This window comes from Prorops nasuta, unplaced genomic scaffold (genome assembly GCF_024137725.1).
Source record: "Prorops nasuta isolate Cenicafe-Biocafe unplaced genomic scaffold, Cenicafe_Pnas_1.2 PNAS00030, whole genome shotgun sequence".
NCBI lineage: Eukaryota > Metazoa > Arthropoda > Insecta > Hymenoptera > Bethylidae > Prorops > Prorops nasuta.
Window position 1 is genome coordinate 67,640 of NW_027116827.1, and position 13,481 is coordinate 81,120.

Below are 13,481 nucleotides of genomic sequence, written 5' to 3' on the forward strand. Positions count from 1 at the left end.
TCTCGTGGCGCAGTTTCTAATAATCCGTTTATAAACATTACAAATGCTTAAATTTAACGCCACGTCATTCGTTACAACGAGTGCCAACGTTTGACAAGCGAAGACGCAAATGCCACTTTTAAAAGTTACAAACGACAGGCATACACACACATATATATGTATATATACACTCATAATCCCCTTTACCCTTGGCGGAGTGCTATGAATGAACTATCTTGCATCCCTGAGGAGGTGTCATATATTTTTATAATAATGCACTCAATTTATTATTTTATTCGTGCGTCCATTTAAAAAATCGATATATTAGAATAGAAGAAGGCAGCGATAAATTAAGATGTCCATGTTCCCCATTCGGGGCATCCGTCCAGAGACCGTTCCTATACAAACTTACTGCATATACACAACACACACACACACACGCAATACCCTCATCCTTGTCCTTCGCGCGATCGCCATGAATGAAATTTCTGGCTTCCTTCGAGAAGACACGTCATATTCTTATAATATATATAATACATAATTTATTATTTTATTTACGCTTTAAATGCGATAAAGTCAACATATTAGAATTGGAAGAGGTAGCGATAAATTAGAATCTCATGTGTTTCCCATTCGAATCATCCATCGATATGCCGTTCGCATATGAACTTGGCATACTCGATGGCATCCTTCGAATGTAGAAAAAACAGTAAATACACGAGCGTTTGAATCAACCAATTGCATTTTCAAAAACATTGCGAGAATCGCACTGTTTACCTTTGGACAAAAATAAGTGTACAGCAAAATATAGAACGCATGGCATGATGGAAACAGGAGTAGCAATATCGTCTTTAAGGAGATTGAATCTCTTTTGCAATGTTAAATCGAATTATTTTTCAAATCTTATTTTGAAGAGAAAAGATATACAGATAAACTCTTTAGTTTTATTTCACATTGTGTGTACATAATTTTATCTCAAAATAAAATTTTAATATATTCGAAAATAATAGAGATATTCCTGTGCTTGTATGTGTGTGTGCGTGTAAATAGATGCATGCACGAGACTTATCATTAGATGGTGTACATTAATTATAATTCAATGCTTGACCTAAAATAATATTTTGTTTTATAATCTATAAAATAATCCCCATGGTATGTTTTACAGCAGAATTAAAAAAGGAAAAGGAAACACGTTTTTATATATTTAAAAAAAAATCTGTTTTTAAAGTATTACACGAATATTTAATTTTTGTTTAAATTACTATTTTCAAGGATTGGTCTTCAACGCGTCCTGGATAATAATTTTACTTGTTTAATTTCAAATTTCTCTCTAAATGGATGAAGCGGTTATTAAAAGATTATAGGCATCGTTCTGGTAAACTTATTTAAATAATTTATATGATAAAAAATCTTACTTGCAAATTCAATCTACAACAGGCCTATATACTCTGTTTTTTTCCACTTTTTTTAAGTACGCTTTAAATACAACTGGAAATATGTGCACCTATTATAATATGTAAAAAAATCCAGTTTCAAAGGGATCCATCCCCCTTAAACGGTTAAACCCTTCTAGACGCGAATAAAAGGATGTATTTTACCATTTTTTTCAGCGAAACCATCAAGCAAGTCGTATTTTCAATATAGGGACATTGTGGTACAACTAATAAAAACCATAACTAATAATTTTTTACAAAGCGATCAATGTTAAAATGGTTGCTGCACATCTACATTTGTTAGTTTAAGCCTTTTTTTGTAGTAACTTACAGCCGGAAAGACTACATAATTTTTAAATTAGGGTAAAAAGATTAATTTCTTCCTTTAATTATAAGAATAGCTATAGAAATGCATAAGATTTTTTTGCTGTGAAAATTATTGCAAAAATGTGGCGCCTTATTAAAAAGAAACTGCCTAAAATGCCATGAAAAACTGTTTGAAAGTTGTTTATAATAAAGCATTATGCATTGAAATTAAAAAATGTTTAATTCTATAAAATAAAATGTAGTTTTGAATATGCGATTTAAATTTAAAAGGAATGAGTCGAGCCTTTTTTGTTTCTGGCCGACTTAAAAAATATGTAATTTCAGAGAAACCACTAATATAAAGATATTAGAGTGTAAGCACTGCAGTGAACTAAAGGGCCCTGATAGGATCCGAAACTCGGATATGTAGCGATCTTATTCGTCCATAAAATTTTTCCTATTATATTCCAGATGTTAAAGTACATTTTAAATATAACAAATTCAGAGTAGCCCAACCCTATAATATCCTTCGCCGTTTTGTACAAAGTTAGTCCGTACTTTTGAAAAGAACTAATCTTGGAATACACGTATGAGCTATTATTTTAGCAAAAAAAAAGACGCACTGATGAGGACACAAAAGCATTAATTTTGTTTAATGATTTTCGCTTTCTCTCTATTCATAAAGTTCATCAAAGCTCACACACTTATGTAAACCTGAAAAACACGAAGAAATGCTTTAATAGTGAGAAGTGTGGGTGCAAGAAAGAAATAAGAAAAATAATAGAGATGTAGCTCGCGTGTCCGCCCATTTCTCAAGGTCCGTTGCCACGGAAGTTGCAGAGCCTCCTGTGACGTCTTCCTCGCCCACGAATTCTGGATGAGTATCAAATCCACAGCTGTGCTCAAGTTCTACAATAAAAGTAGCCATAAATCAACGTTCAATCTGCTGTGTATGCATTAAGGACTGAATGGTGTTTGGAAAATTGTAACAATAATTTTAGACATATGATAAATAAAGCTTCGTACCTTTCAGCATATGGTTCTTTTGTTTCTACATTTACACATTCGTGTATCTGTGCACATAAAGTATGGAAATATTTGAGGCTTTTGATCGACTCAGGTGACTGACAAAAAATGTACAATCGATTCGCAGCTTCGCCTTGATATTTTTAACTTTGAAATGCAGCGTTTTGCATGCTTTGTATAATGCCTTTATATCTTTCCATGCGTAAAGATAAGAGCAAGCGTGGAACGTACATACACTCGATGCGGGCGTACTTACAGCTTAGCAATCATGTGCATTCGGATATAGAGACGAAAAGGTTTTGACCAACAACTCTGATGCTTGCTTGGATTAGAGTTTTGAAAACTGAAAAGAAAGGGGAATTAATATCGATTCTCAGTGATCCTTGTGAAAAATAGAACTTACTGTAGAATCTCCCCCGTTTACACGCGTAGTTCACTCACGCGTGTAAGCAACGGTCACGCAAGCGAATCAGTTTTCCCCAGGAAGTACAAAGGTGTCATTCTGAATATTTTGAATTTTTCACGCAATCCCACGCCGACTTCCGGCTCAGGATGCTCACTCATCCGTTTCCTGCTATCTCAACAATTTTTCCCGCCAAAATCCACGTTAACTTTAGTCGAGCAAGAAAGATCCCTTTCGTTGAAGCAGTAGCAACGGTTCTCAGTAATTTTTCTCCTCCGAGTTTTTGCATTTAACTAAAAAGAAAAACAGGTTAAAATGAGTAATTAAAATGCCGAGTGCGTTCCCAATATTCTTCGTGGTAGATGCTACGATGCAGAGTCAGGGCAAAGGTCTTGACTTTGAGAGAGGGATTCGTGAAAAGAAGAGAGAGAGAGAGAGAGAGAGAGAGAGAAGGTATTATTCGTGATTTGTGTACAAACTGTGATGCAGGTGTCTACCTGAATAGCCGGGATGCAACCAGGCCTGTCCGTCTGTTCTTCTGACCGGCATGCAACCCAACCTGAAACCGGAAGCGCCGCTTTCTGCCCTGCTGCTCACGAACAATGAGACCGAGAGATTCCTGTTAGGACAAACACGATCGAACGACCGAATCTTCTATCGCCGCTGTCCATCAAAAAACTCTCATTTCAGAAAGATCTGCATACGCAGAGTGAATCCAGAAGAAGCAGCGATTTACTCCAGCGAATCATTTTTTCTGTTTTTATCTACGGTGGACGAAGAACGCGCGTTAAGATTTATAGCGGCTAACTTCAATATTTATAATAAATATCCATTGTGCTTGATCGTTTGTCTTTGGCGATGAAAAATAAACGTTGGCTCTGCACGTGTCGTCGCCTGCAGTTGATAAGAAACGATAGGTAAGTCGAGGTCAGGAAATCAGCAAAAAGAGGTACAGATACAAAAAGCGAGCAAGGGGTGCACCGGAAGCCCGCTTCACGGCTGACGGAAATGAATATGCGATTATTATCATTGAATACAAAACCGCATGCCTCACCGAAAAAGGACTTTTGGTGTTACACAACTTTTTTCTCTTTGCTTCTACTCTTTTTACTTTTTTTTTTTTTTTTTTTATTATTTCTACTGCAATGTTTCGTTACATTCATCCCCTTTTTCCATTATTTTCCATATACGCGGTGAAATGTAAATTCGTATGGAGAATAAGTTTGTTTGTGTTACTTAAATGTAAAGCATTTTTTTTAAATCTACACACGAAATTTTTCTCCATTCTCGCTGCGATAAATTGAAAGAAAAAGGTCGTAATATAAAAAGTACAAGTAACGTATACAATCGAATTTATGTTGAATCATCGTGGTTAAACTCGGTTCACCAATGGGCCAATTTTTGTTCGATACAGTTACGATTCTCATGTATTATAGCAAATCAATAAACGTGACTGATCAAGGAGTTCGTCAGTGTTGTTTGGTTTTACTGCATTTTTCTGTAATGTAAACAAGTTTTCTTTTTCATTTTCACTGCAACCACGCGCTAGTAAAATAAGTTGAAGTAAGAGCAGCTCGGCAATATGAAAAGTGCAGGTAACACGGACAAACGTATTAACGTTGAGTCACCGCTGTTAAACGCGAATCATCAATACGACAATTTTTACTGGATAGAGTTATGATTTTCACGTAAAAAATGAATAAACATGACTAATCCGAGTTTTCCGTTGTTAACTGGTTTCACTGCCCTTTTCTAAAATAGTAAACAAGATTTTTTTTTACGTTTTCACTGTAATAACGTTGGTTTTATAATCTATGATAAAACCAGTATATTTAGACTTTGATTATCAAGCTAAGATGATTTAATTGAACAAGCTCAGTGTGCTCTCTATATTATGCCAGCACCTACATATAAAATCATTGCTGTTAGATTATATGTTAACATTCTAAATTCTTTGCACCTACCAATAGTGTTATATTTACTGATAAATAAATAAACAACAGGTTTTCCTAATTAGAACTTTTGTTCGACAGTACGAAAAGTGCAGGCAACACGAAGAAACGAACTAGTGTCGAGTCATAGCTGGTAAAGACAAATAGTGAATAGGACAATTTTCCCTGGGTAGAACTATGAATCGTAATAGGGTTAAGTTAAAAACTGAATGCAGTGATTTGAGTGTATCGACGAAAAATGATCTCTCGAGGGCAGCACGCATACTCAAGGGAAAATATTGTTATTGCTAATTGAGTCGGGCAAGTCGCGGAGGCGATCGATCGAAATGGCTGGACAATCGAGAAATCGTTTCACGGCCATTGTCGTCGCGTGATGTATATACATACATATATATGGTATAGTACATACATATATAACTGCGCGGAGCAACAGGTGTGACGCAACAGGTAATCAAACGCCAGCATTACGATTTCTACTTTGCCATTAGCGTTGTCGACGCAAACGCTAAAAACGCCCATCAAAATTCCTCCATATTTTTTTGCCTCCGATTCCTGAAGATCCCATTCGTCACCGACGACCTCGAACCAATAAATTCTTTTGAATGGCATAGAGTGCTCGGTGCTATTTTTCTTTCGTATTAAATATCGAAAGTGACGTAACGCAGAGGTAATAATGGAAAATGGACATGAATGTTGGAAACGTGCATTTGAATTTGTCCAATAGTAGGGAGTGACTGTGTAAAGCTATGTGTGTGTGTGTTTTATTTGGAAGAGGGAGGAGGTGGGTACTAAGTTTTGCGACACGAAATTGTTAGCTTTGCGCATGAACACGTTAAAGCGAGTTTCTGTCTTATTTAGCAGTAGTCTCGCTCGGTTTTTCCGGCACATGTCGAACGAAGAGAGGAGAACGTGTCACGCTATGTGGTCACCGCGGCACGTAACAGGGACGTTCCGCGACAGGTGCTCGGCGCTTCGAGTCGCGTCGCGAATCGACCTAAGGAGACCTTGCCACTTTTTTTTCATCATTTTCTTTTTCGTTTCCGGCTGAAGCCCTTCACCGCCGCTCGGCACGACAAATGCCAGTCGCTCGCCGTGACTTTCATCTCGTCTCTCCGTACTCTCTTACGTTATCTCTCTCTCTTATTTGTAAAAAGAAACCAAGGACTACTGCTTAGAGAGCACATATTCGTATTATATTCTTAATATCTTCAGATTTTTTTTAACATAAGGGGTACTGGCCTTGTATAATAGTAAATTATTTCTCTTTCTATCTCCCCTTCGTTTCTCTGCTCTCATCTACCGTACCTTTCGCGGATAGCTAGGGGAGGTCGTTGATCGTAAGAGCCGAACAGCAAACGCCAAAGTCCTGCCACGTGCACACGACGACACCTTCCAGAGAAGTAACACAAGCTCGATTGAAGCGAGTTAACGCTCGCGGACGAGCAGCAAGGACGAATGACCTTTGAAAAAATTGCTCGCCATTTATCAACCACTTTTACCTTACGTACACAACCACACATCACGCTTCTTTCTCTCTCCGTATTACGATATTATGCCAATTTCACATTCCCCTACAAATATACGAGAGCGAGCTTACAAACCCACTCTGCACAACCTTTCAAATTACCAGTAAACAGTTTTTTCCCAGAATCGGAACGAGAGCCACCCAACCAGAGCCTCGCAAACAATGTTGAACCGTACAGCTCCGCTTGTGTGGAGTTCTGGCGTTCGGTAGGCGTGTCGATGTTGTTGATTTCTCGAAATTGGCAACGAGCAAACATTATTTACCTAGTGTTCGACATATAAAATGATCAGTCACGTTGATGGAGCGTTCCTCTTTCTTCAAAATGATTTATCCGTCCAATCTCGATCGAATGTAGCATCGGTCAATAGGTTAGCCAGCGCTTTTCTGCTTTCCCCGTGAAATCGTTACGTACACAGATCGAACGGTTGCTTTCAAACTGATAGCGTTGGTGGCCAGGCAAGTTTTTAAGAGCCTGCTTGACGGTTAGATCTCAACGGCGTATACAATCGAGTCGCACGGCCAGACGCTATGTATGACACGGGAACTCCACGGGCTCTTTGCTTAAACCCCCGTGAATTCTTCCAGTGCCATTTACAGAATCCAAGCCATATACGCCAAAAGAGAATCAATCCAAATATCCTTCGTCGCCGTGGTGGTTAACGTTTTCCTGCTAAATTCACAAGCAAAACAAAAATGTATATGTATATTAACTTATATTAATTATTTGATTAATGGAATAAACAATCAAGCGAACAACTTAAATTTTCTTATATGTATTATCACGCAGGTTAGCTGAATTGAGAAATGATGCGTTAATCCAATTCTTCTCATTAGCTGTAGTAGTTTTAATGTTTTCTTGCTAAATTCAGAAATAACCTATATAGAACACTCGAATAAAAGTTGTCTTATAGACATCGTTTAGTTATCCAATTGACTAAAAGACGTTTACAAGATATATTTAAGTCACTTGGTGCTGAATGGGAAAACAAAAATATTCATTCACATATGTTATTGTGCTGAGTGGCAAATAATGCGATAAATAGCGTTCAATGAAATTCGCGGTAATATTCGAGCGGAGTTATATACTATGTATACGATTGTTTTGGTGTTTGGTGAAAGATATCCGTTTTATGCGAGTTCAGAAGGCAGCGTGAGGACTGAGGAGTCGTGACTCCTCCTCGTGAGGAGTGTTTATCATTCCGGTGGATCGAGCTGACTGAGAAGAGAAGAAAATCGTCGATCGAATCGAGAACGAATCGGCGCGTTACACACCGGTTGCGCAATCCTCTCAACGCTCGCTAACAGGAAGACCGAAAACAAAGAAGAGGAATTGGAACAGCGATCATGCAAAGAGAGAGAGAGAGAGAGAGAGATATGAGAAAGGTATTCAGCAGATTCCTCAAAGCCCGATTCCCGCTTCTTCTGCTTCCTCGTTCCACCACTACGTTCTTCCTTCTTGGATCGATGACTCTTCCCGGAAGTCTTCGTTTTCTGGCTGTTACGCTCAAGCGCCATGCCTCTTCAGCGTTCTCCACTCTCGTCCTACAAACAAACTTCAGCGATCGTCCACTCATCCCTTCCACACCCCTCCGATACCACCTTTTCACCTTTCGCTACTATTTCTCTTTTCTTTCTTTATCCCCTCTCTCCCTCCCATGACGATTAGTCCACTCCCATCCCCACCACCCTATTTCCCACCAATTCTTCGGATTCGTTAGGCTCTCCGTTGTTGTCGCTTCTTCACCACGCTCCCCCACCGCAATATTCCTCAGCCTCCACTCTTCCTTCCTTCCTTCCTTTCTCCATTTGCCCCCTTCCCCCCTCCCTATCTCGTTTTCTCGCTACACTCGCGCACAACTCTCCCACCAATTACGTCAACTTCCCACGGCTATCCTTCCTCCGACGCGTTCCTCGTCGTCCTTCTGACGCGAATCAATCATCGACGCCTCGACTCCGTTAAACTCGGTGTCAAGAACGAGTGCCACTCCCGCTCGCCGCCACTTTTTCAAATAAATAATTTCGTTACATCTCGGAGCTCGTATCGGACAATATCCACGAAGATAAACAAATGTTTTTCACTCCTTAACTGTTTTCTACGTTACAGCTGAGTTAATCCGTAGCAACGATTCCAAGAAATGATTTATTTATACAGGGAGAAACTATCGTTTGTGATTCAACGCCGTTTTCCCGTCGACTTTCTCACGATTCGGATCTTCTCCGTGTCCGCGAGCCGTTGTACCTGCGATTCTTTGTCGACTATTCGCGGAGTCTCCTCTCCCTCTCTCTCTTACTTTGCTTCTTCCCATCCGTTCCCCGTGTTTCTCTCTCGTTCCGTACCCCGATCCCGCCTTACTATCCCCCCCCCTCCCTCCATCTCCTCTAAACACCGCGTTCTCAGGCCGCTCTTCCGGTCATGCTATCATTCCGGTTCTCACGCCTTATTCGAACCTGAAGTACCGCGCGGCCATGAAAATAATAGTCTTCGGCGCTAAGAAGCGTCTTTTCATTTAGCGCGGCTAGGCGAAATCGACGAAACGCGAACAATGCGACTACTCCGCGCTCGCGCCTTTCCCTTCAAACCCTACGGGACAATTTGCAGTGGCTCGCGTTAAATCGTCGCGGCAACCAATGACAAGCGGTAATAGTCCAAGCACCCTGGCAATTGCTGCGGAAGCGAAATTTTGTCAGTTAGTACCCCCCACTTATACAATTTTCACGCTACGAATTCCAAGACACGACGATATAACTTTTCTTCCGTTTCGTAGAAAATTATTAACGATCATTTTCTCTCGCTACTCGATTATTATTTTCACAAACGTTTATATTACCTCTGTTTACGTGTGCACAGTGACAGCGTACCTAACCTCGTTCCATTCGCTGGTACATACCCGTGAAGATCGTTAAATATCAGCCGGTAATATTATTAATGCACGATTAATTAACCCTCTCCCGTGAAAGCCCTCCGACTTCCTACGTTGTCGTTGATTAATTGAGCTGGTAAGGAGAAGGGGGGAGAGAGAGAGGGAGTGGTGCGTGCGAGTTTGACGAACGTTGCGAGGTCAAGATTTGACTCGGGCATGTCGTAGAACGCGTGGCTGTAGCCCTGGTTTCTCGATCTCGTAACTCTTGGAACAGGTTCTGCGTGACCTCGACTCGTTCGCCTCCCAAAGGAGCCCCGATGTTGTGCGTTACCCCGTTGCTTCTGCCCCCGTACACGGAGCGTCACTGGACTACCTTGCATAGTTGCCAGAAGCGGGTAATTTCCCTGCCCCACCATACGATAACCATTGGCTATGTGAAACATGGAACTAGAGGCACGGTGGGGGGAAGAAATTACCCGTTTCTGACAACCCTGCCACCGAGTCCGAACTGCGTCAGTGCGTCACTCCTTCCCAACTCACACCACAGGCTCCCCCACTATCGCGCGTGCGCATAACTCTCGACCAATGGCGAGGCAACCCCCGAATTTCATCGGTCCAACCGTATCCAAGATCGAAACACTTTGTTTTTCCACGGAATTTCAACAGCAACGACGACTGCGGCGAGGACAACGAATGATGTAATCCATCCAGCACAAAGAGAGAAGAGAAAAAGAGAGTGTTTTCTTCCAAATCTCGCTCTCGTCTTTCTTCGGGCGTACTCTCCTGGCAGAGTCCCGTTGCTTCAGGCACGAACCGGCCGGGAGCGTGACGCATGCAGGAATCGAGTCGATAAATCGTGCGCGTTGGGGTTTTTGATCGAGCGGTTTCTGAAAGATCGATGCGTTACGGTATTCCCCCGGGTGTGTAGTGGTACAATTGACTCGGAGAAAAAGTGATGGAGTTTCAGAGTGTGAATAAGTTGGACGAGGAGAGGTTGGGCGGTCGAAGGGCCCGAAAGTACCTTGGCCAGCGTGACGAGAGTATCGAACACAGTGACGCAACCTTATCTAGAGCAGGAGAGAAGGGAACGCGGAGAAAGATGGAGGAGAGAAGTTTGACCGATAAGGGAAAAGGGAGACGGAGAAACAATGAAATACCTTTGAGCCCCCCCCCCCCCCCCGGGATAGGCCTTACGACGCCGAGAATCAACATTGGTTACCTCGTGACTTTCGAAACCTTATTAAATCACGACATAGATTCGCTCTTAGTTGGAACGAACATTCCATACTCGATGTGCAGCTAAATTCTCGCTAAACAATCGTGAATCTAGCGACTGCTCTAGGCCTATCCTCCCTCTCCCCCCTCCCCCCCCCCCCTCTTTCTCTCTTTGTTTCGCGCTTCTTCATTTTGCGCACAATTCTCCTTTTCCATTTCGCGTAAAAATATAACTCGCATATCTGCACGCTCGACAAAACGTATTTTATCATAATTGCATCGTAATTAGTGTTTCGAGGCCGATGTTGCCCGCTCCCGCGCGCGCTACGATTCCCGCTGCTGCACAGCTCGTTCATTTTTTTCACCATAGAGCAATTATACTATTTCTCTACCTCAGAGTTGCAAGTCTGAGATCTAATAACGAGAAGTCGTTAAACTCGGCGAGCATCTAGAGTGAGAGAGAGAGAGAGAGAGAGAGAGAGAGCAGCACGAGCTAATACAAGTGTATCCGGCATCACTCCACGACTACTTATCCTTTACGCCTTTGCGCGAAGCCTGTACTCTCGAATGTCAGATGCACCACAGAAACGTGTACAGCGCCTCGAACAATGAAACAACGAAAGCTGCTGAAAAATTAGTGTCGGCGATCATACGTAAAGAGCCGTATTGGAAGTTTTTCATGAAAAACTACTTAAAACTGTTCAACTTTACAAAATAACGGTATTTTACTATACTCCCCACTATTGTATCTATGTAATTATATTATTTATTTGCTCGATTGTTCGCAGGATAAAAAATCCAATTTCCGCACGACCACAAATCATCGAGTTAACACGGTAAAATCAGGAACGTTTTGATCCATGCGTCGATGGATATAAATGAAAATTGCGCTACAGCGTCATCCAGGATCATTTAGAATCTCGGCGTAGCTGGATGAGCCACCAAGGTACAGCGTAAGACTCGTGCTCGAGGAATAACGGTGTTCGTATATATACGGGGAGCGAGGACAGCGACCCGATGAAAATCTCAGGTGCAGAAGAAAGAGAAACCGAGAGGAGGCTTGAAAGAAATAGATTTCACCGACGATCTCGGGTATCGATAAAAAGTCCGAGGCATTTAAAACGATAGACCTGAAAGCAGCTTGGCTTTTTAAGATTTTACTCGAGCTTTTTTCCCTCCCTCCCTCCCTCTCTCTCTCTCTCTCTCTCTCTATCTATCTCTATCCATCTCTTCTCTCTATCCTCCACCAGGCTCACCCATAATCGGCACGTATAATCTCCACTTGGCGAGAGACTCCTCATTCATATTCATAAAAACGATGCACACTCCTCGATTCTCGCAACAATACTGCCATTCGAGCGTACTTTCGCTCCGGTATGCGCCCATAACCTCCCCAATTGGGCTATTCTCTAACTTCTTACGACAGGTTTAGCTACAGTTAAGCGTGGTTAACGACAAATATTGCCAAGTCTAACGATAAATATGTGTATCTTTTATGGCAAGGACACAGCGACGATAGCAATTAAGAAGCAGAGAATCCGGAAGCAGGATCTATGTCGTCTACGCGCGAGCCTATCTTCCGATCGAGTCGATACAATCGTTGAATCGATAATGGAGAAAAAGAAGAGAGATCCGAAGGAAAAGAAGAGAAAAGATTGCGGTGAGATGGCGCGATCGATAGAAACAATGCTAATGCGAGATGAGGTTCGAACGCCCATGCATGCGCCAGCGATCAGAGCGATAAGAATCGAGCACGATGAAAATCAAAGTATCGATAGTAAGAATATACAGGATTAATCGAGATATATATACCTGAGGATGCAGAGAGCCGGGGCTCGTTGGAGTTGGCTGGCGAGAGGAGCGAGGATGCATCGCGCGGCTTCCCTGCGCTGCAGCGGTTACTGAACTTTCTTCTATTCACCGAGTCCAAGTGGTAGCTCGCTCTCGAAGCGCGGAAACGAGCCAGGTGTCCGTGGTAATTCTCTCACAGCATCCGGTCGTTGAAAAATCGTCGTTCGACGAGCGCCGGCGGCCGCCGAGGCTGACGGTGAAGTTTTCAAAATCTCGCGTGACTAGCGCTGTACCGACGACGACGACGACGACGACGACGGCTTGTGTGGAGGGAGGAAGACGAAGAGGAATATGAAGAAGAATAAGAAAAGAGAGGCAGGAGCGCGTTCCGCGTTGAACCGGTTGGCCCGAGTGACGTGACTGAACTGAGGGAACCGAGGCAAGTAACGCCAGGTAAACCGTAAACTCTCTCGGTCGACCTGCGGCACCGCCACGACGGAGGAAGCTAAGTGGTTTGCAGCCGGCAACCAACCAACCAACTGGCCGATCGGGCCAGTCGGCCAGCCAACAGCGCACCAACCAACCAACTATTCCGCCAGCCAGCCGTACAAGACAGTCGACCTGCGGAGTTTGCCTGCGGGCTGCAGCAGGAAAGCTTGCTCTCTGCTCCGGAGTGGGGGCAAAATAATCAGAAGGAGGGAGGGAGGGAGGGAGAGAGAGAGAGAGAAACGAAGCGAGACGCCGACACGTATAGGGGGGGGGGGGGGAGAGATACGAAGGGACCTGTGGCGCGGCCGCGGCGTGGTGCGCTCTCTGTGTGACTCAGCGAGGGAATCGGCGAATAGACCACTGCAACACCTAACGCACACACACGCGCGCGCGGCCACGCAACGTATTATAACCTATAAAGTATAGTGTGTATACCAGTACGTACAACGGAGCATAGCACCAGGCACGCGTATCTACTCAGTGCCCCGTAAATATCCAACG

At 42.8% G+C, this 13,481-nt stretch overlaps 1 long non-coding RNA gene across 2 annotated transcripts; it reads right to left on the reverse strand.

Annotated features, from left to right (window-relative positions):
- Positions 1 to 1,005: 1,005 nt before the first annotated feature.
- Positions 1,006 to 13,080, reverse strand: LOC136782846 (uncharacterized). Of its 2 annotated transcripts, none has more exons than XR_010824179.1 (4): positions 12,513 to 13,080; positions 3,148 to 3,440; positions 2,745 to 3,087; positions 1,006 to 2,627 (listed from the first exon to the last, which is right to left on the reverse strand). It is a non-coding gene; the product is annotated as an uncharacterized lncRNA (long non-coding RNA). The 2 variants fall into 2 exon arrangements; XR_010824180.1 differs by lacking the exon at positions 12,513 to 13,080 and adding an exon at positions 6,405 to 6,574.
- Positions 13,081 to 13,481: the final 401 nt, after the last annotated feature.